Source organism: Pseudorca crassidens, chromosome 2, assembly GCF_039906515.1.
Source record: "Pseudorca crassidens isolate mPseCra1 chromosome 2, mPseCra1.hap1, whole genome shotgun sequence".
NCBI lineage: Eukaryota > Metazoa > Chordata > Mammalia > Artiodactyla > Delphinidae > Pseudorca > Pseudorca crassidens.
Window position 1 is genome coordinate 152203440 of NC_090297.1, and position 24915 is coordinate 152228354.

The window sequence follows — 24915 nt, forward strand, 5'->3', positions numbered from 1 at the left end:
AATAAGTCAGTGGAACAAGAATGGCTCATACAAGGGAAAGAGGAAAGAGGAGACAAAGAGAGATGCTGGGAGAGGAAGCAGAGTACAAAACATTCCACGCAACCCTTTTGGACTCCAGCCCCGGGGGTGGGGGCAGCTTTATTCCTCTGACCCATTCTACAGAAGGGGGAAATGAGTGGGGAAAGGATGTCATCCCAGTTGACTCTGCCCAGATGTTCTCCTTCCTTGTGACCCAGAGACCTGGCCTTTCTCATCCCTCCCTCCTTCTCACCTCTATCCACCAAATAGCAATCAGAGATGACAGAAGTCAATGCATGCATGTCTGAGGAGCAAGGAACTGGCTGGGAAGAGAGCCCTATCTCAGGGTAGGCTGGGGGGAAGAGGTCAGAGGGCAGGAAGAATTACTCTGGGAAGGCAGCGAGGCCTAGGGTAGGGCATTCCTCTTCAAAGTCAAACCAAATACCTGTGTCAACCTAAGCCAAACGTGATTCTTAAGGTCCTGGGACCAAGAATGAACAACCTCCTTTCCTCCCTCCAAGGCTTTGGTGGATCTGGAATGGGCAGGCCTTATCCCTCTCTCTGGGTGCTGGGTCCAAGGCCAGGATAATAGAAAAAAAGAGAAAAGGGCTCATGGGGGTTGCTGAGAGAAATTAAATTCTTGAATAAGAGGCAGTTTCCTGTGTAATATTTGAATTGCTGGGTCGGTGTTGGGCTGAGTGGCCCAGGACCCCTCTTCTTTTCAAGAGGCTGCGGTCAGAGTGGGAAAGAGTAAGGCTCCCCCTTCCCATTGCTCAGGGACCTCTGCCCCTCCCCCACACCACCTGACGACTTCTGGCGCTCACACCTCAGGCAAACTGCGCCAGTTCTGCCCCTAACTGCGCCCTCCCATTTTGACTTTCTTCTGACACCAAAAGCCGTAGAAATCCCACAAATCTGACTCAGCACTCCCTCCCACCATTACTGCGGGAGCAAGCTTTCCACCTTGCAGGGGGGAAACCGAAGACCACAGGGCAAGCTAGGAGTCAGCCCGAATGAGGTGGATCCCCAGATCTGCTGATTCCCAGACTCCCCCAAAATGCCACCTCCTTCTTCCAACATTGACCAAGCGCCTAGGTGCTAGGAATCCTAGAGGTAAAAACGAGCTGTGTTCCTTCGAGTTGACCTTGAATCCAGCCAGGGACACGGAGATGGTAACTGGGAGTGGAAGGAACCGAGGCTCAGCACGGCCCCAGAGGCAGGTAACCTCCGCTCCAGCTCTGAGCGCCCGGTGCAAGGAGTACTCAGATTCCCGCAGAGCCCGAGGGTGGAGCGGCGCTGCAGGAGTGGCTGCGACCGGGCGTGGCCGCAGAGCGGGCCGAGGGGAGGGGGCCGAGGGTGTGAGGCGGCACCGACCCCGCCCCGCGGCCCCCGCGGGAAGGGAGGGGGCTGCGGGGAGTTCCCCCCCGCCGCCCCACCCACCCACGACTCAAGGCCACGGGACAGGCGCCTCGGCGCGCGCTCTGCTTCTCAAGAAGTTCTTCCGAGCCTACCAGAATCTACCCCTAGTCAGAGCACTGAAAACGGGAAGGTCGGCTGCAGGAACGGTGGGATTATGGGCTCCCAGAATGGGAGGGCGCAGGCAGTGGGGTGGCGGGCGGTGTGATTTCGGGGTTTGTACCTCTGCAAGATGGTGGCAGGGAGGATGGGGCTCCCGGGCAGAAGCAAAGAAATAGGTTCTCCTCCCTGGCTTTCTACAGAACCAAGGCATGGATCCTGTCATGGGTCCCCTGCCCACTGGGTAAGGCCTCATTCCCATCTCCAGCAGAATCTAGGGAGAGACGAGCTGTCTGTCCTTGGGTGCAGGCGGATCAGTCATCCAAAACCTCAGGATGAAAACTGGTTCCTGTTGCTTCCCGGCCCCCATTTCTGCTATCCTCCAATTCTTTTGCTTCCTTCTTTCCAGTTTCTAACCTCTTGCCTTTACCACTCTTCCAGCCAAACTAGCTGGGACAGGGGGCAGGTGCTTCTTTCCCACGCACACCACCCCCCTCCCCAGCTTCGGTACAGGACCCACCTCATAGAGCACCCTTTTACCCCCTCCCAGAGTCAGCTTCCCAGGCCACCACCCCTAGCCAACCAGCGAGGGAACCCAGCTCCACAACTCTTCCTGGCCTCCTCCTTCTCTTAAACCTTCCCTCACCCAGCTCCTCCTAACCCCTTAGGTCCCTCTCTGTGGCCTGTCGCAGCCTAGGGTGACCCAGGTCTCTTCCCTTCCCTTCCTTCCTCGTAAAGAGGGCCTGGACCTGAGGGAGCAGAAAGGGGGGGGGCTCCAAATAGGAAGGACCAGAAGGAGCAGCTCTGGGGGGAGTCTCAAGGAGGGAGAAGAGAATCTTAAGACTGCCTGCCAGACACCCCACCCAGAGGAGGAGGTAGCCTGGTAGAGTGGGATTTTACTTCCCCTCCGCAAGTGATGCCAGTTGAGTGCCCGCCTATTCCTTCAGCTGAGATTCCCCCCTACCAGGCTGGCTGGTACCGACTGCAAGTTACTGTAAGTCCGGCAGGAATGCCCACGAGGGTACTGTCTCTGGCCAGCAGAGTGCCCACTCTCTCCCAGGATGTGGTTAGCCACTCTCGCATCCCCCACACCCAGCAAGAGAAGAGTGGTGGATCCTTCAGTGAGATGGAAGAGTGTGTGAGGCTGGACTCGTCTGGAAAGGATGCCAGCCTGCCTCTTCCACACCAAGAGCAAGCCAAGTGTTTGAGTGAGTATGTTTGTGGATGAAAGCAGGAGGGACAATCCCGGCCTTAATTTATAGCTCTTCAGCAAGACAGCGCAGTGGCCCAGGATGCTCAGGGACCCTCCCAAGGATGCCTGTGGCCAACCCCCAACCACCAAACACTCACCAGCCCCACAGTCACCAGCCTTGAAATTGCAAACTTTCCAACTTCACCTCTTCTCCCCTTTGGGAACAGCTATATATGGGGCAGTGCCCTCAGAGACACTCATACAGTTGGTTCTTGACTCTCTGCACACACTCAAACAACAACCAAACAACAACGGTACGAGGGAACTCCCGGCTTTTTCCACGACTAATTATAGACGTGAAAGTCTGAGGATGTTTTGCAAGCGGTAGAGAGAAATTGCTGAGGTTTCTCTACAAAGCCAAGGAAATTTAATTTGTACATTCCCCTTCCCTACCCCCAGCTTCTCCTAGCTCCTACCTCCAGCCATCCCCCCAGTGAGCCCCTCCCTCAGTCCCCACTGGTGTCCCTCCTTCCTGTTGAAGATTTCATACTCATTTTTTTTTTCCGTTTTTCTTTGGTGCTTTCAAGAAAGGGAACGGACCCGGAAAATATTTTTGCAACAGTTTTCCATTCTGCGTCTCATTCCCAAGCCAAGGGGGAGGGGGAGGGCAGGAACGAATGGGGGAAAACAAATGCTTTTTCCAAAAGCTCAATTTGGGTATGAAGAATACAGTCCCTCCACTTCCCTACACCCACAGGCCAGGAATGACAAAAACTAGGGGGGAAGAAAGGAGAAATCACTTGTTTGATTATATGGTTTCTAAGAGCTGAATCTAGGAAGGAAATACAGTATTTGACAAATCTGTGCACACACACACACACGTACACACACCCTAAACCCAGTCGCAAGAAATAGGCTAGTCAGAGGAAATTCAGGGAGTTTTAGAAGCCATTGAGAGGAAAGAAAGAAACTAAGTTTACAAATCAAGATTCAATTCATTTTCTGCAAGCCTACCTCTCTTTCTAGCAAAGATCCAGGCTTCTCCACGCGGAACTCTCCCTCTGGCTGTCCATGCACAGGGGTAGGGTGGGGGTGACCACCCAGCGGTCCAATGTGGCAACCACGCCGGAGATGCTGGCTGGTCTCTTCTGCCTTTCCAGCCACGACCAGGGAGTGGGCTGGGTCTCCTCGCCCGGCCCTCCCAAAGGGAAGGACCTCTCAGGTTTCTGGAAGGAAAGGGTGCAGGGGAGCTGGGCGGGTGTCTCCGGTCTTACTCTCCTCGGAGGGATAGTTCCCCAGGAAGTTCGTGCCCCCTTTCAACCCCCAGCTTTAGACGGTTTCAACAGCAGAGCTTTCTTGAGAAAATGCTTGTCATGGCAACAGCTCCAGCCAACTCGGGCAGACTCTGGCTCACCAGCCCGGCCGGAGCGGGAGGAGAAAGAGGAGGAGCGAGAAACGGAACGGGGGTGGGACTTGGCGAGAAGCCAGACCATTACTCCACTGTTAAGGTGGCTCGATTGCGAGCTGTGGCTGCTTCCTGGTTTGTTTTAAGGCGGAATGGGGAAAGAAGGGGAGGAATCCTCTTTCCTGTGGAGTTTCCTCCCCGCCCTTTCTCTCCCTTGTTGAAAGCAAAGTAGGGTGTGGGTGGAGCGGGAGTGGATGTGGGTGGCGGTATTCAACTGTTGCTGGGTGGAGGGAAAAAAGGAAGCTTCTGCCGGCGGTTGGCTTCCTGCAGCTCCTCTCAACCTCTTACTCACTTAGACCCAGGACCCAGAAACCCAAGGTGTCTGCGAAAACTTGGACCGCCCCCTGCCACCCTCCTGCCCCTGTCTGAGTAGGGGGCACACTGGACAAGGCGAAGGCATTGCTTTAGATGCACACACCTGTACACCGTTTGCTTATACACACACATTAGTACGCACTCCTCACCCAAATTTCATACACACACTCCCAGGTCACATTTTGCTCCCTCTTGCCTCTGTACCCACATCCACAGTGCATGAAAATAGCTGCCTACATTTTAAAAATTATTTAATATTTATTTATTTGGCTGCTTCAAGTCTTAGTTGCGGCGCGTGGGATCTTCGCTGGGGCCCAGAGCGCGTGGGCTCAGGAGTTGTGGTGCACGGGCTTAGTTGCTCCGCGCCATGTGGAATCTTAGTTCCCCACAGTTCCCCCGACCAGGGATCAAACCCACATACCCTGCATTGGAAGGCGGATTCTTAACCACTGGACCACCAGGGAAGTCCCAACAGCTGCCTACTTTTTAGCTCAACTCTGTGTGGGCTATGGCACCACAAGCTTTGTATATACGGTTTATAATGCTCATGGCAATCTTGAAGGGTCTTATTATTTTCATTTCAGAGTTGAGATTGAGGATCAGTGACTCGCCCAAGATTACACACCTGGTAAGTAACAGAGCAAGGATGCAAGGCCAAGTCAGACTGACTCCAAAGCCTGTGTACTCTCCTGCACTTGTATCATGTTCCGGCACACATTTCCATTTTAGTTTGCACACACTCAGACATCCATGCACACTTATACATAGACTATAAACTGTTAATCACACCCAGCAGCCACACACCCACCAGCATTGTGCAACAGTGCCACTCCTAGATTTTGCCTGAAAAATTCTGGCTTTCAGGTGCAAACGTGCACCATCAACTGGTTCTCGCTGCATGTCTTCATTGACTGATATATTCCCACACCTACCTCAGCAGGCGCATACACACACACACACACACACACACACATTCATAAGCTAATGACAGGCAGGTTAACACAGACCTCAGAGGTTAGAGTTGTAAACTATGCTGAGAGACAGATGACTGGCCACAGCTTCAGGGTTTGGGAAGAGACCTCTTTGATCCTCCCATCCTAACTCAACACCTCACACCACACCTGTCCTCCTTTGCCATCCGACCTCCCTACCCTGGGATGAAGAACCATGTGCACGTGGAGAAACAGAGTTGTGGATTAGACACAACTGGTTTCCCTCTGCCTATTAACACCCTTCCCAGTGTCCTAACATTGGGGTCCTTTCTTTCCTCTCTTTATTTTTCTATCCTAATATTTCTCAATAACTCACCTATGTCCTATTTCTGAGCCAGGGAAAGTTAAAGAGACAAAAGTAAAGAAACTTTTTAGAGTGGTTGGGCTGGGCTCGGAACTCAGAGTTTCCTAATGTGGTGCTAGAGGTTGCCTACTGCCATCTATTTTGGGAGCTGAATCCAGAATAAGCCCCTGCCTATCCTTGTGCCTCTCCTTTCCAGCCCAGCCCAGCAGATGGAAGGTTCCAGGGGTGTGGAGGGGAGTTTAGGGTCACCCTCTTTGGAAGTCATCATGGATTGTTTTTCAAGCAGTCCTTTTTTCCTAGAGATTGAAAGTCTCCTCCTCTTTGGCATTTAGAGGACACCAAAGGTGAGGTGTGCTCTCATTCACTCCCCGCCTCTCTTCCAACTCCTCTGGTCCATCCCACTCCACTCCCCAGGGCATTTCAGTGGAAGAACTGATGGCAGGGATAGAGATGGTACCTTGTTAGAGTTTGGAAGGTCCTACCAAAATGTCAGTTTCAGGAGCCCAGATCAATTGTTGGGGAAGACAGGGCAATGGAAGGAAAGGAATCAGCAGAACAGAGCTTCAGATTTAATGGCTTGTCAGGCTTCCTGCCGGACTGCAACCGCTTGACATTTTAGTCCCCAGTGAGTGTCAGTTGCATCTTTATCATGAGAAAGGCAGTGTCTGAAATGGTGCTTTAAATGTATTAAAGTGTATTTTAAGCTTGTCTGCAGTGGCTGTGCGCGGAGGCCTTGCCTAACTGTTCCGTAAACTTGTCTTGGAGGAGTAACAATTTAGGCCAGATGTGTGGGCCCATTAAAGGAAGAGTCTGCTTTGGCTGCCTGGCATGTGGGGGCCGGGAAATGATGCCTGGTTAGTATTTGAAAGGCTAGATCCTCTCCTCAAACTCCTTGGGTTCCAGGGAGGCAGGCTGTGCAGGGCAGGTGCTGCCCAAAGGGGCTCTGAAGTCTGTCCTGCCTCTGGCTGGCTGGGGTCCCTGGGCCAGTGTCAGGTAGATCTGCCCAGTGTCCCCTTCACCGGTGGGGGTTTGTGGGATGAGGGAAGAACTCCCCGACCCCATCCCAACTCCAGCCCCCTTGTAGACAGGAGGGAGAATGTGGGAGTGGGGTGGCTGTCACCTACCTGATCTCTATAACTGAGCCAGCCCCTGAAGCCTTCCAGTGTTTTCTGGAAACCCAGAGCCTTGGTGCCTTGTTTCTTTTAGCAGCGGGCTTGAAATCTAGAATGGATAAAGATAAAGATAAATCTACAAATAAAAGTAACTGCCAGGCTTCCCTGGTGGCGCAGTGGTTGAGAGTCCGCCTGCCGATGCAGGGGACACGGGTTTGTGCCCCGATCCGGGAAGATCCCACATGCCGCGGAGCGGCTGGGCCCGTGAGCCATGGCCGCTGAGCCTGCGCGTCCAGAGCCTGTGCTCCGCAGCGGGAGAGGCCACAGCAGTGAGAGGCCCACGTACAGCAAAAAAAAAAAAAAAAAGTAACCGCCAAGTGTGGGAGAGTAGAATTGTGCCCCTTCCCCCACCATGGCAAGAGGGGGGTTACTGTCTCTAGCATCGAAAGTTCCTAGTTGGGCTGTTGTGTATGGCTGGCTGACTAGCCTCTGACTAGACCCTTTTCCTTCTTATCCCTGCCATGCCCTTGACTTTGCATGTTCTCTACTTCTTGAGCTCTAGCCCCGCTCTCCTCATCCAGGTGTCATGGCCTCCCCAGAGCAGGTCAGTCTAGTGGGCTTCCATCACTGTGGACCCTGTCCTCAAGCTGACTCTTACTTGAAGAAAATGCAGTCAGCCTTGTCTCTCCCTTAGCTGTTAACAGAGTATGTTCCTCTGGCCTCTTGAGAGTCCCACTTTGAGTTCCCCAAATTACCTGTGTCATTTCTCCCCAGATTTCTTGAATGCAGACTATACCTCTCCTTCCTGTGAATATCTACTGTTTTATCTGTCTAGAACAGCAGATATCCTCCCCACTCCCAGACCCAGGTCTTCTTTAAGGTGGTCTTTCTCCTCATTGTTAATATGGGAACTGTCATTGTATTAGAGGCCCCATCTCTACCTGACCCAAACTGAGCCAATTATATTCTTTCCTGAGATTTTTGAGTTTAAGGCCAAAAAGAAAATGAGGCTTGATTCTCTCCAGCAGTGGACACTCAGAGGAGTGAAGCTCTGGAAGTATGAGGGACTATATTCCCTGCCACATGAAAGAAGCCTGCCATAGGAATGAATAAAGCTTACCTGCAGAGAAAGACAGAGAAGGAAGCTAAAGAGCAAGTTCTGGAAGCATTTGAATCAACTCTACCTCATATCCTACTGTACCCTTGCTGTTCCTACAGATGAGTTAGTTACATGACTCATTATGAATGTATAATCTAGACTAAACTGGGTTTTTTGGTCACTTGTACTAAGTAATATAGAAACCTTTTATGCTGGTACCTACTACTTAGATACACTCATTTCAGTGAATTTTATTCATTCATTTTATTCATTACTGAATATCTACTATTCAATTCAGTACACACATATTGAATGTCTACTGTTTCAACATCTATTGGGCCCAGATGAGGTATACAGAGATAATAAAGCTTATAGTTTAGTGGAGGAAAAAGAGATATTCATAGCATAAATAACCACAATAGAAGGTGTTTAGTTATTCTTTTAAACATATTTATTGAGTGCTTACTATGTGCTAGACAGTATATGTTGAAATATGGAGTATGAAAATACTTCTCTGGAAATTCCAGGGAGTGACTACTTCTGACAAAAACATTAGAAGGCTCTAGGAAAGAGATGGTATTTGGGGGTAACTGGAAAATCTTTAAGAGTAAGCTTTAGCCTGTTTTTGGCGTTGGGGGGGGGGGGGCGGGCGGGTTGGGGTGGAGCTGTGAGCAAAGGTCCAGAAGCAGAAAGTGTAGAGAGTGGAGGCTGGGAGATGGGCTGGGAATGGACTGTCCAGAGCCCTGAGTGGCCACTTCAGGTCTATGTTTAGCAAGCTGGCTGTGGCAGCAGTGTGTCTGGTAGCTTGGAAACCTAGGTGGCAGGCAGGGATAATCCCCGCCCAGTGCAATGCTGGGCAATTTTATATAATGTAGTTATATTTAACATAGTCCATATTTTCTAGAAGTTTCTGATCAGTTGTGGAGACACATAAAACAGATCACAAAACAAAGTGTGTGATTAAGTCTAAAACTTGGATCCAGGTGAAAAATCCAGTGAGGGTCTAGTGAAGGGAAGGGTAAAGATGGGCTGGAGCCTTTGGGGAAGGCTTTTTAGTGTTGGTGGGACTCCAGCTGGACTTTGAAATTCTTCCCAGTGTCTCTCCTCCCACTGCCCTGCAGAACAATTCTGGTGATGGCTGAAGGCAGGATAGACAGAGGCATTTATCCAAGCAACTTCTGCCTCCATGCCCTTTGTTTGTCCTTATACATAATCCAGGACAAGGCTACTGATGGAGAGGAAACTGGAAGACAGGACTTAGGAAATTAATTTGGCCGCAGGCTGGTTTCAACGGTTGGGGGACAAGAGTACCTGCTAGTAACTGGGGGTCAGACTGCTAGGCAGAGATATCAAGACAGAAGTCCATAGAATTAGCCTGGGCCAAGATGACAGGAGATAAAAGAAGGCTGCAACTAGATAAGAACACAGATAGCCAAGACAAGCTCATCTGCACTCAGACAACTAACTCTCAAGTCTGTGGTGAGGTTTGTTCCAGGAACCAGATAGGGAGGACTCTATCCTGGAAGGCAATAGTGATTTCAGCTGGGAGGGTCCAAGGACTATTAAAGGATGGATAGCTCTGGCTGTTAGTGTGGGAGAGAAGCTAATCACAGCAGCTGTCTCAGCAGCAGTAGCAGCAGCAAGCCAGGGCTATTTTTCCACTGCAGGAACTTTGCTGGGCCCGTCACAGGAGGCCTGGCTCCCAGCTCACCCCCTTGCTGAGTGTGGGTGGTTGCCTACCGTAGACAAGCAACAATCTCATTTTTTTCCACTTTCTGGGATTCCTGTGGAGAGGACTGGATGATGGGACAATCTTTAGAGATCATTAGAAAGCATGTCTGAGCTGCAAGGGTACGATGCAGAATTAAATCAAAGGATGCTTTCTCTGCTGGCTGGGAAGGGCTGGTCTCAGGAGCACCTCACCACAGAGGCCTTTGGGGCTCAACTTTTATTTTTTGGGTTTTTGGTGTTTTGTTTTATGGCTGGTTTCACGCTCTGATTCTGGCAATAATGAGGCTTTGTGGAGGTGCCGAGAGTTCCATCTCACTCTGTGGTCTCAGGCAGAAGAGGGTTTAGAGTGGGGAGGCAGTTGCGATGGGCAGTGGGAGCATGTTTGAATAGGAAATACCTGTGTGTTGGGCCATAGGCTCCTGGAGGGAAGGGATTGTCTCTTCCTTATCTCTGCATCCTTGGTGACTTAGCACATCTGGGACGTCTGGGGCATCCTGTTAAATGAAGGAGTGCAGAATCTGACATGGGAAAGCGTGGACCAGCAGAGGTGAGGGCCAGAAGCGCTTTTTGGATCCAGGGCCTTTGATGATATGTAGAATCAGTTTGATTTACTTGGGAGCATATTTTGCTGTTCCAACTTCATTATGGTTCAGTTGTTTTAGAAGCTGCAGTGGCTTGGTTTTAATTTCATTTTGAACTCATTAGCTAGGTTTTTTTAAACTCAAACTTGGTTCATAATCTGTTTTTCTAACAAAATATTTGTCTTTCATTTGTTTCAGTCTACATCAAATTAGTGACAGTTAAAAATAGTTTTTGGTTAATGGTTGTGCTCAATAGAGCTGAGGAAGTGAGTGTGGAAAGAAGGGAACAAGTAATGACTTTTAAATTTAATTTTTTTAAAATAAATTTATTTATTTATTTATGGCTGCGTTGGGTCTTTGTTGCTGCGCGCGGGCTTTCTCTAGTTGCAGTGAGCAGGGGCTACTCTTCGTTGCAGTGCGTGGGCTTCTCATTGCGGTGGCTTCTCTTGTTGCGGAGCACGGGCTCTAGGCGCGCGGGCTTCAGTAGTTGTGATGCATGGGCTTAGTTGCTCCGTGGCATGTGGGATCTTCCCCGACCAGGGCTCGAACCCGTGTCCCCTTCATTGGCAGGTGGATTCTTAACCACTGCGCCACCAGGGAAGTCCCTAATTTTTAAACTTAGAGTGTCAGCAATGCCTTAAGTGCTCATTAAGTTTCAAATGAAGATCAAAGCAAAACCAATTGGAAGGATTCTTTCTGGCCCCCCTGCCAGACAGGAAGAATTTACAATCTGTCCCATCTCACATGTCCTCTGTTCCAGAGCCTTTAATAGCTCTTCCGTGTTTGCACAGTACTTGCAGTTTACAAAGCGCTTTTTCTGCATAGAATAATTGGATCTTTGCAGTAGTCCTATATGGTAGGGAGAATAGGGTGTGAGCTATTATTCCCATTTTCCAGTTGGGGAACCGAGGCTCAGACAGGATTGCATGAGATCACACAGTTCATGTGGCAGGACTGTAACGAGCTCCTCTGGCTGCTGACCTAGGCTCTTGCCCCTACCTTGAGGTGACAGGGTTTCTCACCCTGCACACCTTGGGCCGGTTCTTCAGGCTTCAGGCTTTCTAGGCTTGGGTGGTACCAGGGAGACCTGGGGAGAGCAGCCCTGGCTGGGAAGGGCTGCAGCAAAGGGGAGGTAGCAGTAGTTCTGCCTCCATCCCAGGAAATGAATTCTAACCCCTCTGGTTTGTTCTCAAGCTGACACTGGATCCTGGATTCCAGAAATCCTCCTTCCTTCATGTTTTCACCTGGGAAAGACCACAGGAGATGGACCCTCACAGAAACCCCGGGTGGAATTTGCTCTGCAGGGGAGGCTCAGGCTTTTTACCCCAGGATCTAGGGCCCTTCAGTCTCTCCCCTTATTTAGGCAGCTCCTTAGGCCCCATCTTCATGACCCCTTCCAAACACAGAGTGAACTGAAGTGTTCCCACTGGGGCCTGGGCAAACGCTTAGGTTGGACACTTGCCTTTCAGTCATTCATCCAACTAATATTTATGTGCCAGACAATGGGCAGGCCACCTCACTTGCCTTATCTCCTTTCACCCTGGTGGTCTTAAGAAGTAGGTGGCATTACGCTCATTTCATGGGAAATGAAGCTCAGAGAGGGCTGCTAACCAGTAAGTCACAGAGGTGGGGCCAGTTCTAGACATTCTGACCAAGCCTGCTGTGCCCTCACCCTTCTGTGCTACTTAAAAGAAACAATGAACATATGAGTACAGTGTCCAGACCAACCCAGAGTTGCCAGGGCAGGGAGGAAAGAGAGGTTTTAAATGTCTGGCTAGTCTGCTTGTCCATCTCAGTTTTGTTTTTTTAAAAATATTTATTTATTTATTTTCTTTATTTTTTTTGGCTGCATCTGGTCTTCGTTGCGGTGCACGGGCTTCTGTCTAGTTGTGGCATGTGGGTTTTCTCTCTCGTTGAGGTGCGCGAGCTCAGTAGCTGTGGCTCGCAGGCTCAGTTGCCCCGCGGCATGTGGGATCTTAGTTTCCCGACCAGGGATCCAACCCGCGTCCCCTGCATTGGAAGGCGGACTCTTAACCACTGGACCACCAGGGAAGTCCCTCCATCTCAGTTTAACAGCCTCCAGAAAGCAGGGACTGAGGATGGAGAACATTTCTGGGAAAAGGACACCTACTTCCTGTATTTAACCTGGGCGTGGGGAGGGTTGGGGAGAGGGAGAGTAGGCAGATGGAGGGCAGACCCCAGGTGAAGGGAGGGTCCTGTGGGCTGGGGTGGTGTCCCTCCCCAACGACTGTCTGCCCCACTCTGCCCCGAGCCCTTGGGGTCTCAGCCTGACCTCTGGAGGAGCCACGCCCTGTGCTCCCGGGAAGTCACTTTGTCCACACCCCTGCCTCCGAACAGACCCTTGTAAGGCTCACCAAGTAGAGCGCCCTCTTCCTCAAAATCCCCCTGAGAAGGAAACTCTGCTGCCTCCTTGGGTTATCACACGTTCCTCTTTTATCGATTAGAAATAAGTAAATTCTTCGGAAGGTCTAACCTGAATCCTTCTTATTCAGATTCTGACAGGCACACACCAGAAACAGAAAGAGGACGATAACTGAGATAGGGGGCATTTTAAGACTTACTGAGTCTCCCCAGCACCCCGTGCCACACTGACATTTGGGGTCTGCAGTTCTGCCTTAGAGGAACCCTCATCTGCTGGAGCTGAAAGTGAGGGTGCCGGAGGGAGTGCGTCCACCAGAGCCAAGAACAGGCGCATAGGGGCTGCTTCAGCCGTTGGCTCTAGGCTGGCTTCATTTATCTGCTTAGTTTCTTCTGGGATTTGGTGGTTGGGGGTGGAGAGAAAGTGTGTAGGCAGGAAAAGCTGTTTTTCTTTGCATTGTTTGGAGGGGTGTGGCTTACCTGACCCATTGGAGTGGCCACAGACAATGTTCTATTTTTGGTTCCCTGAGTGGCCTTTTGCAAAGTGCTCAACTTCTGTAGGCCTCTGTGGGCTCCCCACACCTGCGGCATAGAAGCATGGGAGTGGGATGCATGGATGCCTTTCCTGTGATGGTGTGAAACCTGGCTAATTAGTTTGAGGGAAAGACCAATGGCAGCGCTTTGAGGCAAGATCCTTGGGATAAGTTAGAAATAAAGCCAAATTCTGAAACTTCTTATCAGAGGAGCCTCCCGAGGTCATCTGGTTCTTCCCTTCCACATTCCAGGCCGGACGGTCCTTGTCACCATCCCATCTAGCTGATTCTTCATGAAGAGAAAATGATTCCACACCCTTCCCCAGTGGGCCGGGCCTCCATTCCTGCACCTTCCATTGAACATGGAGGCTGCAGCAGCCCCTGTGGTGCATTCCAACGGGACCACCTGCTTCAAGGACCTTAGGGCATCATTCACCATAAGAGTCCATGGTGCCCAAGTTGTCATCACCCTGGAATCACAGGCATTGGGCTGTAACTTCTGCTTGGTAATTACCCCAGCGCCTTCAGCGTGATATCATCTCCATGAGATAATCAGCCTGACAGTAACCAATTGTTAGGCTTCTTGTGTGATAAAGGCTGAGAAATAGTTCTCAAAGTAACTGTTGCTCAGATCTGCTTGCTCAGCAGTCCCTTAAGACTCAGCTCAAGTGTCATCTCCTCTGAGATGCCTTCCCTGAGTTCTCTCTCCCAAACCCAGGTTAGGTGCCCCTCGGGGCTTCCAAAGTGTTCAGAGGTGACCTCTGTTGAGGCACTTACTGTGTACTATGATGATGGTCTATTGCTGTGTCTCCTTCCCACTAGACTCCAGGCTCCTTGAGGGCAAAGCATCTTATTCATTTTGTATTTCCAGAAGCTGGCATGGCACCTAGCACAACAGGTGCCCAGTAGTTTATTATAGCAAAAATGAATCAACAGCTGAATGAATACTTGAATGAATATAAACTCTGGTTGGTGCTGGAGGGCTTGGAGTTAGTCACAAGAGCATCCTAACTAACAGATTCCAGAAGCAGGCAGGCCGAGAAGTCTGCCACCTGGAGGTCTTTAAGCAGGAGCAACATGCCATCTGCCTGGTCTGGGCTAATTTTGGTTTTGCCAGGCCTAGGAACAGGGATATAGGTCTCTGACCTCCTTGCAAGCCACAGATATTAAGTGAGGAGATGAAGAGTAGGGTCAATGGTTCTCCCTTTGGGAACTCACCTTCTTCTCCCTCATCTGTTTCTGAGGCTGCCTGTGGCAGAACAATGTTGAAATGCTCAGAACCCTTTGAAATGGGAAGTCTTGGGTGGGGTCTGTACCCACCATTGATCAGACGCTTCTGAATTTCCAAGGTGATAAAGGTTTTAGTTAGGCTACTGTATTTGAGTTTATGAAAACTCATTATCTTCATTGAATCATTATCCTTATTTTATTGAAGAGGAAAGTGAAAGTCAGAGAGGTTCAGTAACTTATCCAAGGTCACACAGTTGGTATGTAGCAGTACTAGTTTTCAAACCTAGTTTCCTTACTCTAAAGCCCATATTTTCTCTTCCAAAGCCTGGGCCCATGGCTTCTGGACTTCTGACTTTCCTCCATCCCTATCCCTCTGCCTTTACTCGCCCTCTCTTAACATTTAGTCAGAAGTTTAGAGTTCACAAAATAGTTTATTACTGGGTCTGGCATCTTGGTGTATAAACTCAACCCCAATGAGGTAACTGATGCAGTCTCTGCCCTCTAGGACGGGTTGGCAGGGGCTCCCTTACACACCAGCTATCACAGCCGCATTTCCAGTTCCCTTTCCTGGATTCTCATTCCTTCCATCCCAGTCCATAGCCAGGGATATTTCTCTTACCTTCTTCTGCCACACAGGAAGCAACACCTCCTCTGTCTGGGCTCTGAATTATCTCGGCTTTCATCACAGCTCTCTCAATCTGAAGTCATTGCATCCTCTGAATTACGAAAACCAGAATTTTATAAGTGGTTTCTACCTCTACTGGACACCCAGGAGAGATGAAATTTTTGCTAAACATTCTTCATTTTTCTTGAACTCACAGTTTTTTAAAAATACCTTGGAGGTATTCAAGTCAAATGCACTGACCGCTGTTTTAAGACCGAAGAAACGAAGGTGGATAAGACTGACTGGCTCTTGAGGGTCCAGGAGTTTGTCAGAAGTTCCTCATGGCATCCATTTATTTAAATGCTTTGCCTAACCCTGAAACATACTTTTTTGTGTGTGTGTGGTACGCGGGCCTCTCACTGTTGTGGCCTCTTGCGTTGGGGAGCACAGGCTCCGGACGCGCAGGCTCAGCGTCCATGGCTCACGGGCCCAGCCGCTCCACGGCATGTGGGATCTTCCCGGACCGGGGCACGAACTCGTGTCCCCTGCATTGGCAGGCGGACTCTCAACCACTGTGCCACCAGGGAAGCCCCCTGAAACATACTTTAGTAGTTAAATTGGATGTTTTCATATTAAGGAAACTTGACCCACTGATTAAAGATAGGGTCAGTAGTGGTCATTTGTATGTTTGTCTGCTTCTGGTAACAGCACTTTGATTTTTCTTTGAAAAATCACTGCTTCCTCATGCTAAAATCTTGCAGTTTGGGAACAGTTGACCCCATTCCTGACTCCAAACCTGGCAATGAGATCCAATTCTGGGACTTTGGTCGAAATCCCTTCTGGTAGAATCGAAGCTAGTAGGATTAACACCTGGAGTTGTGGGGCCATCTTGTCAATGCTTCCAGGAGAGTGGAGCCAATGTAGAAAGTCCAGCTGCAAGTGGGAAAGAAACCAGTCCTGACCATGTTATGAGATCTCTGTATGCAGCCAGGCCTGATATACTCATGGATTTTGCTCAGGCCAGGTATAGATGGGTTCTTTTCATTGCAGTGGGAAAAGTCCTGACTAATATTGGACCTGAGGCCCATATTCATTAAAAAAAAAAAAAAAAGTTGCCTTTTCCCACTAGCCTCAGGGAACAGGAGTGAATTCTTTTTTTTTTTTTTTTTTTTTTTAACATCTTTATTGGGGTATAATTACTTTACAATGGTGTGTTAGTTTCTGCTTTATAACAAAGTGAATCAGTTATACATATACATATGTTCCCATATCTCTTCCCTCTTGCGTCTCCCTCCCTCCCACCCTCCCTATCCCACCCCTCCAGGCTGTCACAAAGCACCGAGCCAATATCCCTGTGCCATGCGGCTGCTTCCCACTAGCTATCTACCTTACTACGTTTGTTAGTGTGTATATGTCCATGACTCTCTCTCGCCCCGTCACAGCTCACCCTTCCCCCTCCCCATAACCTCAAGTCCGTTCTCTAGGAGGTCTGCGTCTTTATTCCTGCCTTACCCCTAGGTTCTTCATGACATTTTTTTTTCTTAAATTCCATATATATGTGTTAGCATACTGTATTTGTCTTTTTCTTTCTGACTTACTTCACTGTGTATGACAGACTCTAGGTCTATCCACCTCATTACAAATAGCTCAATTTCGTTTCTTTTTATGGCTGAGTAATATTCCATTGTATATATGTGCCACATCTTCTTTATCCATTCATCCGATGATGGGCACTTAGGTTGTTTCCATCTCCGGGCTATTGTAAATAGAGCTGCGATGAACATTTTGGTACATGACTCTTTCTGAATTTCGGTTTTCTCAGGGTATATGCCCAGTAGTGGGATTGCTGGGTCATATGGTAGTTCTATTTGTAGTTTTTTAAGGAACCTCCATACTGTTCTCCATAGTGGCTGAACCAATTCACATTCCCACCAGCAGTGCAAGAGGGTTCCCTTTTCTCCACACCCTCTCCAGCATTTATTGTTTCTAGATTTTTTGATGATGGCCATTCTGACTGGTGTGAGATGATATCTCATTGTAGTTTTGATTTGCATTTCTCTAATGATTAATGATGTTGAGCATTCTTTCATGTGTTTGTTGGCAGTCTGTATATCTTCTTTGGAGAAATGTCTATTTAGGTCTTCTGCCCATTTTTGGATTGGGTTGTTTGTTTTTTTGTTGTTGAGCTGCATGAGCTGCTTGTAAATTTTGGAGATTAATCCTTTGTCGGTTGCTTCATTTGCAAATATTTTCTCCCATTCTGAGGGTTGTCTTTTGGTCTTGTTTATGGTTTCCTTTGCTGTGCAAAAGCTTTGAAGTTTCATTAGGTCCCATCTGTTTATTTTTGTTTTTATTTCCATTACTCTAGGGGGTGGGTCAGAAAGAATCTTGCTGTGATTTATGTCATAGAGTGTTCTGCCTATGTTTTCCTCTAATAGTTTGATAGTGTCTGATCTTACATTTAGGTCTTTAATCCATTTTGAGTTTATTTTTGTGTATGGTGTTAGGGAGTGTTCTAATTTCATTCTTTTACATGTACCTGTCCAGTTTTCCCAGCACCACTTATTGAAGAGGCTGTCCTTTTTCCACTGTACATTCCTGCCACCTTTATCAAAGATAAGGTGTCCATATGTGCATGGGTTTATCTCTGGGCTTTCTATCCTGTTCCATTGATCTATCTTTCTGTTTTTGTGCCAGTACCATACCGTCTTGATAACTGTAGCTTTGTAGTATAGTCTGAAGTCAGGGAGCCTGATTCCTCCAGTTCCTTTTTTTGTTCTCAAGATTGCTTTGGCTATTCGGGGTCTTTTGTGTTTCCATACAAATTGAGAAATTTTTTGTTCTAGTTCTGTGAAAAATGCCAGTGGTAGTTTGATAGGGATTGCATTGAATCTATAGATTGCTTTGGGTAGTAGAGTCATTTTCACAATGTTGATTCTTCCAATCCAAGAACATGGTATATGTCTCCATCTATTTGTATCATCTTTAATTTCTTTCATCAGTGTCTTATAGTTTTCTGCATACAGGTCTTTTGTCTCCTTAGGTAGGTTTATTCCTAGATATTTTATTCTTTTTGTTGCAATGGTAAATGGGAGTGTTTTCTTGATTTCACTTTCAGATTTTTCAGGAGTGAATTCTTCTTCCTCCTACATCTCCTGCTATACACTGACCTTTTCTTACTTCCTTTCCCCTTCCAGGCTGTCCTTGGAGTTTGGTTTAGCCTGACTTCATCAGGATAAGAGTGTATAGATGATGGAGGAAGCGGCAAGCCTCCAGACACTACTGTCCTGATGGGGCAGGTGAGGCCATGGAGGGATTCAGAAGCAAAGTCCTCAGTTTAGGGTGGCCCCAGCTGCACTGACTCCCAGGAACAGCCCTAAGGATGGTAGGTTACTAAGACTGGGTGAGGGAGTAGCAGTCCGTCAATGGGCAATTGTACAGCCTCTTGAGATGTTGTCCACCCTGCACCTTCTGACTCCTGATACTGAAATAACTGTACTCTTTGCCTCAAAACTCCACAATACCTGGAGGTCTTGCTTCTATCCTTTTCTATCCAAGATCCCACCATTCAGGAAATCAGCTGGGTGTGGTTTTACCCACAAGAGCAAAGGACCTGAAATTTTGCAGGTATGCATTATCACATCTAAAGGTCACACTTTGGACAGGTCACCCTATTAGGGGATTTCTCTACATGCAAGGTATTGTTTTAATGCATTAGACTAACAGGACTCTTCGGTGTATTGCAGACAGATTTGTCAGTCACTCCTTTTGTCTGTTCCTTCCCTCCGTCTTCCCTGGTTCCTGTACCTTTCTTGGCTTCTGGCCATATCCAGTTTTTGAATTACCGTTGAGAGAAGCAGGGCTTGTATTAATTATCTCCACAATATTCTTCCCCTCTGGCCTGTGCTGAGATGAAAGAAAGAATATCCTAGCTAGAAATGCCTGAGGGAGGGAAGCTGAAGAATGTTCCAACCTAGGACTAATGAGTCAGCCACACCCACCAGGCTCCTGTGTCCCCTCTGGGAGCCCTTTCCAATCAGACAGGGAACCAGTGCCTTTCTGTCTTCAGCTCGATTGTGGCCCAGTCCACAGGTGCCTCCCCAAGCCTGGATGCTACCTTGGCTGGGGTCCTTCTGTATTTCAACTGCTCTCCCAGTAGCCACCACCCTCATGGACTCCAAACAATTGGCTGCCCCCTGCATTACCTGCTGCTGTGCCCTATCAGGCTGATTAGATACCCAGCACCATCTAGTTTCACATTAGCACAGAGACACTTGTTCTTTTGGACTCTAGTCCTAGCCTGCCTGAGGTTTTCTCCAGCCCTAGTCTGTGCAGCAGCATCTGCATTGCTGTCTCAATCCGGTTCCATCTGGTCGTTTCCTCTCCTACAAGGTCCCAGTCGCTTTGAACTAGATCAGTATCACAGAAAGCAGTAAGGTGAAGGAGGAAAAGGCTCTGCGCCCCCTCTGCAGGGCAGGTGCCTTTGTTCTGGCTGTGGTGGTGGGAAGTGGTGGAAGGTTCATTCATGCTCACTTGTCCCATCCTTGACTGACCAGCAGCACAGAACAGCCTGGGTGGCCTGGACTCTGAGAACCATCTATAGCCTGGACCCTAAGCCCTGATCTCATTAGCCTAATGGTCTAGCTAAGCTCAGCTCCTTTGCTCATTCAAAATAGCTTTAGCATCAAGTATGTGACTAGTTTTGTTGTAGCTGCAGGAAGAGTTATTAAAAGGCTATGGTGGGGGCTTTCCTGGTGGCGCAGTGGTTGAGAGTCTGCCTGCTAAAGCAGGGGACACGGGTTCGAGCCCTGGTCTGGGAGGATCCTACATGCCGTGGAGCAACTAGGCCCGTGAGCCACAACTACTGAGCCTGTGCGTCTGGAGCCTGTGCTCCGCAACAAGAGAGGCCGCCATAGTGAGGGGCCCACGCACCGTGATGAAGAGTGGCCCCCGTTCGCCGCACCTAGAGAAAGCCCTCGCACAGAAAAGAAGACGCAACACAGCAAAAATAAATAAATTAATTAATAAACTCCTACCCCCAACATCTTCTTTAAAAGAAAAACAAAAAAAAGGCTATGGTGTAGCTGGCTGTAAAAACTTACACCCATGAAAATTACCCAACAGCATAATAAAATGAGATGTGAATGACAAAGAATGTCCCAGAATATGGTCTGTGATTTGTCGTTGCTTGAATCAGAAGGGAAGTGCTGTGGGTGTTCCGAGGATGGCAAGATGCCTGGCACTGGGATTGTCAGGGAAAGTCTGTCTGGATTGATGCAGGTCTTGAAGTTTTGAAGGATCTGGACCAAGTGGGTCTGACTTTCCAGGGAGTGACTGGAACTCAGGGAGGCCCAGACTTCGGGGAGCAAAATCCCTCTGAAGAATATCAGAGTTGAGGTCCGTCTAATTGAAGCCAAGGATTCTTGTCAGGGGCAGTGGAAGATGAGGAGATAATGTGACCCTTCTTTCTCTAACTTTGGGGAAAATTAAGAACTCAGCTGTCAAAATAAGTAACATTTATTGCTGAAGTCTTTTGCACAGATTAATTCATTTAATCCCTAAAACAATGCTATGCAATCGGCATTTAGGTTATCCCGGGTTTTTAAAGATAAGGAAGCTGAGGCGCAGAGACTTTAAGGCCCCAGAGCTCTGTCAGTATTTGAACCTGTGTGTCCTCAGAATACTTGCTTTTCTTACCCTGTCATGCTGCCTACCCCACCCCACCCCTGGCCCTCCTTCCTGTGGGTCCTGGTGACTCATACTCCTTCTTGGCAGACATCGTGGTTTCTGATAACTCAGTAAATGAAGTCATCTTGATGTTGCTGCGCCCACTGGCCCCATGTCCGCGGGCTCCTCGGGGCTCTTGGCTGCTGGAGCAGGAACTCTGTAGCTAATATTGCCTGTTTTTTTTGTTTGTTTGTTCATTTGTTTTGGTTTTTGGTTTTAGTTTCTTCTTTAAAAGAACATGGACCGGTTCCCCAAGAGCTGAGCCAAGGCCATTTAAGTGATGTGCTCAGTTATCTAAAAAAGCCTTTCTTCTACATCAAGAACAGGAGTTGTCATTTCAGGTGAGTTTCTTGCCTTTCTGGAGCTCCCCATATGCTCACAGTACTTGGAACAAGTTTTATCTTCCCTTTTCGATTGAAGCCTTAAGCCTGATGTGCCAGAAGCCTGCTCATTATCCCAAAGCCCTTTACCTTCTTCTCAGTGGCCCTCTCCTGGCCCTTGTAAACATGGTGTATTGGTTGTCTCCCAGAATTCCCAGGGTGCGGTTGCAGTTAGGTGCACTCTGTGCGTCTTGTGGAGGGATGTGGAGGGAAGTAACAGCGAGGAAAGCAGAAGGGGGCTAATGCGTACTGAGTGACTTCCATGGCCTAGGCACAGTGCCTTATATGTATTTTAAAGTTGAATCACAGTATTAGGATATCAGTACTATGGGCCTCATTTGGCAGTTGAGGAAACTGACACTCAGACAGGTTGCAGTAACCTTCCAGTCAAGGGCAGAGCCAGGATTCTCTTGGTTCTGAAATTGTTTTTCCCTCTACGTCAGACCTCATCCAGCTTGAACTTTATCCTTTAGGCCATGGGGAATCATGGTGCCAAGCAGGAAACCAAGAGGCTACAGGAGTATTTTAGGAAGATTGATTCGACAGCAGTGAGTGGGATGGATGGGAGAAAAGCGAGGCCAAAGCTGTGAGGACCAGTTAGGAGGTTCCTGCCACGATGTCACCTTGAGACACCTCCAGGAGGACAGCAGAAGCAGAAAGGACATTGAGAAGGAGAGGTCAGTAGATCTCCACAGAAGAGAGGACCCAGATATGATGAGGAACCCCTTCCTTCTTTCTGATCATTTAGGGTCTCACTGGCTTTGGTGGCCTGTGCCAGGAGAGAGACCCAGTTGTCATTTCTGCTCAGGTCAGTTCATCCAGGAGCAGAGGCCATGTGTGGTGAGAAGGTACCTTGCTGTGCTCCTTGGCAGGGCTGGGCTAGGCCTAGACCTTTGAAAGATCTGTTTATCCAGCCCAGGAGACTGCATCTGTGTGCTCAATAAACTGTAATTGACAGTGGTGAGCTCAGAAGTGTCTCTGAAATAGACTGAGCAACACTGATTATGAGCAACTCACCTCCTCAGCTAGGGGACGCAAATGGGTCTAATGACTCCTCCTTTTCGGATGGGGAAACCGAGGCTCAGAGGTTATGCCACTTTCCCAGGGTCGCCAGGAGAGCCAGAGGGCAGAGTTCCAATTCAGATGCATTGACCTGGAGTTCTGCTGCTTTCCCGGCTCCTCTCTCTGTGGTGCCCAACAAACAGGGGAAATTAGTGTCACACGAGTGTGGCAGTTTACAAACCTGCGTCCCATTCATTATCTCATTTGATCCTCACAGCAACTGGGTATTATTATTATACTCATTACAGAGGAAGAAACTGAGGCTCAAAGAATTGAAGGCTATGGTCATTCCACTGTGAGTGACAGAGCTGGAATTCAAAAGGAAGTTTTCTGACTTGAAGTCCACAGCTCTGTCCCGGAGCCATGAGAATGAGGAAACAAATGAAAACCAGGGCAGCAAAGAGGAGAAATGGAAGAGTCAGGGAGGCGGTGAACACAGCTTAGATGGTGCTGGAGGCCTTCAGGTTCAACATAATAAAAGCTTCTGGGCGGCAAAGATTATTCACTATAGGTGCGAGCTACCTGGGGAAATCAGTCTATCTGCTGAAGAAATGACCTCTAAAAAGTCTCCCCCTTCCTACCCGCAGATCTCGTGAAGAGAAAGAAGCCAGAGAAAGAGGAAAAATGCACGGCAGCTTTTGTCTGTTAGGTGTCCAGTAAATTAGGTTGAGTGGATGGATGGATGGATGAGACTTAGGGAAACTGCACATCCAGTCACCGCATGGTCCTTCTTACAAGTCCCGAACAACTCTCCCGGCTCCCCGGTCCTTTAACCCATCCACAAGATCTCACGTTATAAACGACGACGTTCCCAGCCAAGGAGGAAGAAATAGGTGTGGCACTAGAGAGAAACTGGGAAGTAACTTGCTCTGTCACAGAAAGGTGGAAAAATGGATGGAATGGAATCCCGTCCTCCCTGCCCGCCCCCGCGCCCCCCCAGCCCCCCGCCCCATACCTCTTCTCATTTGCTGAAGCCCTGCTCTGAACTCAGTCAGGATTTCTCCCCACCCGGCCTCCCGTGGGGTGGTCAATATGGCATTTGTGGTTGGGCTTAGAAAGGTAAAGTACCTACAAAGGCCCAAGGAGCCAAGAATTCTGCTGGCTCAGGCTCTCTTTCCTCTTGTTCTTTGCCCACCTGTCAAAGGAACTCTGCAGTGGGGCCCCTCTCAAGCCAGGGAGGTGAAAGGCCAAAGAAAGTGTTGGAGATGGTCCATATAGGGCCGTGGCTTTGCTTACTGCTCAGGCTCAACCACCACTTAGCAGCTGAACCAATAACTCTGGCCTGAAGGCTGCATTGTGGTTTCATCATAGAGAACTCATGGGCCTGTGTATCCCGACCCTGGGTTCCGGTTCTAGCTGTCACTGAGTATGCCCAGTATAGAACACGACATCTGTAGGTAATAGGTGCTCACTAAATATCTGATGGAGTGAGTGAATGAATGAAATAATTAGCTGTGACCTTGGACAGATTACTTCTCCCTCTGGATCTTGATTTCTACATCTGCAAAAGGGGCATTATAATGCTGGCCCTACCTCTCACTCCAAGCCATCCCCCAGACCTCAGGAGGAAATGAATGGATGGATGTTTATGCACAGTAAGATCTGGGCACACACCAGTAGCTGACATTTGAGCCACTTCCCCTCAGGTCACATTACTGCTTGCTCTGTGGTTAGGATGGGCCCTATCCTTAGGCTCCTGAAAGTCCTAACCCATGGCAGAGTCCTAATTTTTTTTTTAAATTACTTTATTTATTTATTTTTGGCTGCACTGGGTCTTCGTTGCTGCACGCGGGCTTTCTCTAGTTGTGGAGGGCGGGGGTACTCTTCGTTGCAGTGCGTGGGCTTCTCGTTGCGGTGGCTTCTTTTGTTGCGGAGCGCGGGCTCTAGGCGTGCGGGCTCAGTAGTTGTGGCTCGTGAGCTCTAGAGCGCAGGCTCGGTAGTTGTGGCGCATGGGCTTAGTTGCTCCGCGGCATGTGGGATCTTCTCAGACCAGGGCTCAAACCTGTGTCTCCTGCATTAGCAGGCGGACTGGCAGAGTCCTAATTTGCCTGGGCACCTGGGCACCTGGTCGCTGCCCTCCAAATTAACCTGCAGTTTCTTTCTCTCCTGAAGAGCTTACCCACCTCTGGGGAGAACGCTTCAATGTACTTGAAGCCCTCCTCCCCGCCCTCACTCAGCCCAGGACTTGGTGCGGGTAAGGAAAGGAAACAGCTCACTTATAAACTCATTCCAGCTGAGCCTCTTATGGAAACACTGACAGACCCTTCAAGCCTAGACGCCAGCTCCTGAGGCGCCTTTGTAAAACCCCGCCTCTGAGCTAAATATAGTCACTGGAGGCAAGGTGGTGCTGGTTTGGGAGGTGGGGAGGGACTAAGGAGAGGGGGCAATGAAGCCTGGAGGAGAGTGGGAGGAGGGAAGAAAGGAGGGAGAAAGAAGAGGCAGCCGGGGTCTGAGGGAGAGAGAGAGAGCAGGGGAGAGGCAGAGAAGAAATGGAAGAAATGGGGAGAAAATACGAAGAGATGCAAAAAAGAGTTGCAGGGAAAGAGATGAGAAAGAGAGCTGGAGAGATAGAGATCAATCAGCCCCTGGGAACGACAGTAAATCTCAGCAGTCCTGACTGGTGAAACGTGCTAGCTTGGTGGAGGGAGCACAGGGGGAACAACAGAGGTCGCCTGG

The 24915-nt window shown here is 49.0% G+C and overlaps 1 protein-coding gene and 1 long non-coding RNA gene across 8 annotated transcripts in view; one reads left to right on the forward strand and one right to left on the reverse strand.

Moving 5' to 3' along the window:
• Positions 1–4164, reverse strand: part of ATP2B4 (ATPase plasma membrane Ca2+ transporting 4) — a 93256-nt gene extending 89092 nt beyond the window's left edge. For 3 of the 4 annotated variants that reach the window (XM_067729364.1, XM_067729368.1, XM_067729366.1), the window contains exon 1: positions 3740–4164. The gene's annotated coding sequence lies outside the window, so the exon portion shown is untranslated. Of the gene's footprint in view, positions 1–2883; positions 3121–3739 lie in introns of those variants that run through there. The other variant, XM_067729365.1, reaches the window with a different exon arrangement.
• On the forward strand, positions 1448–23162 carry LOC137219968 (uncharacterized). 4 transcript variants are annotated; one of them, XR_010941336.1, is made up of 6 exons: positions 1448–1583; positions 2501–2741; positions 5090–5133; positions 21018–21138; positions 21651–21854; positions 22827–23162. It is a non-coding gene; the product is annotated as an uncharacterized lncRNA (long non-coding RNA). The 4 variants fall into 4 exon arrangements; XR_010941333.1 differs by lacking the exon at positions 21651–21854; XR_010941335.1 differs by lacking the exon at positions 21651–21854 and having other exon boundaries at positions 1456–1583; positions 2575–2741.
• The last annotated feature ends 1753 nt before the right edge of the window (positions 23163–24915 follow it).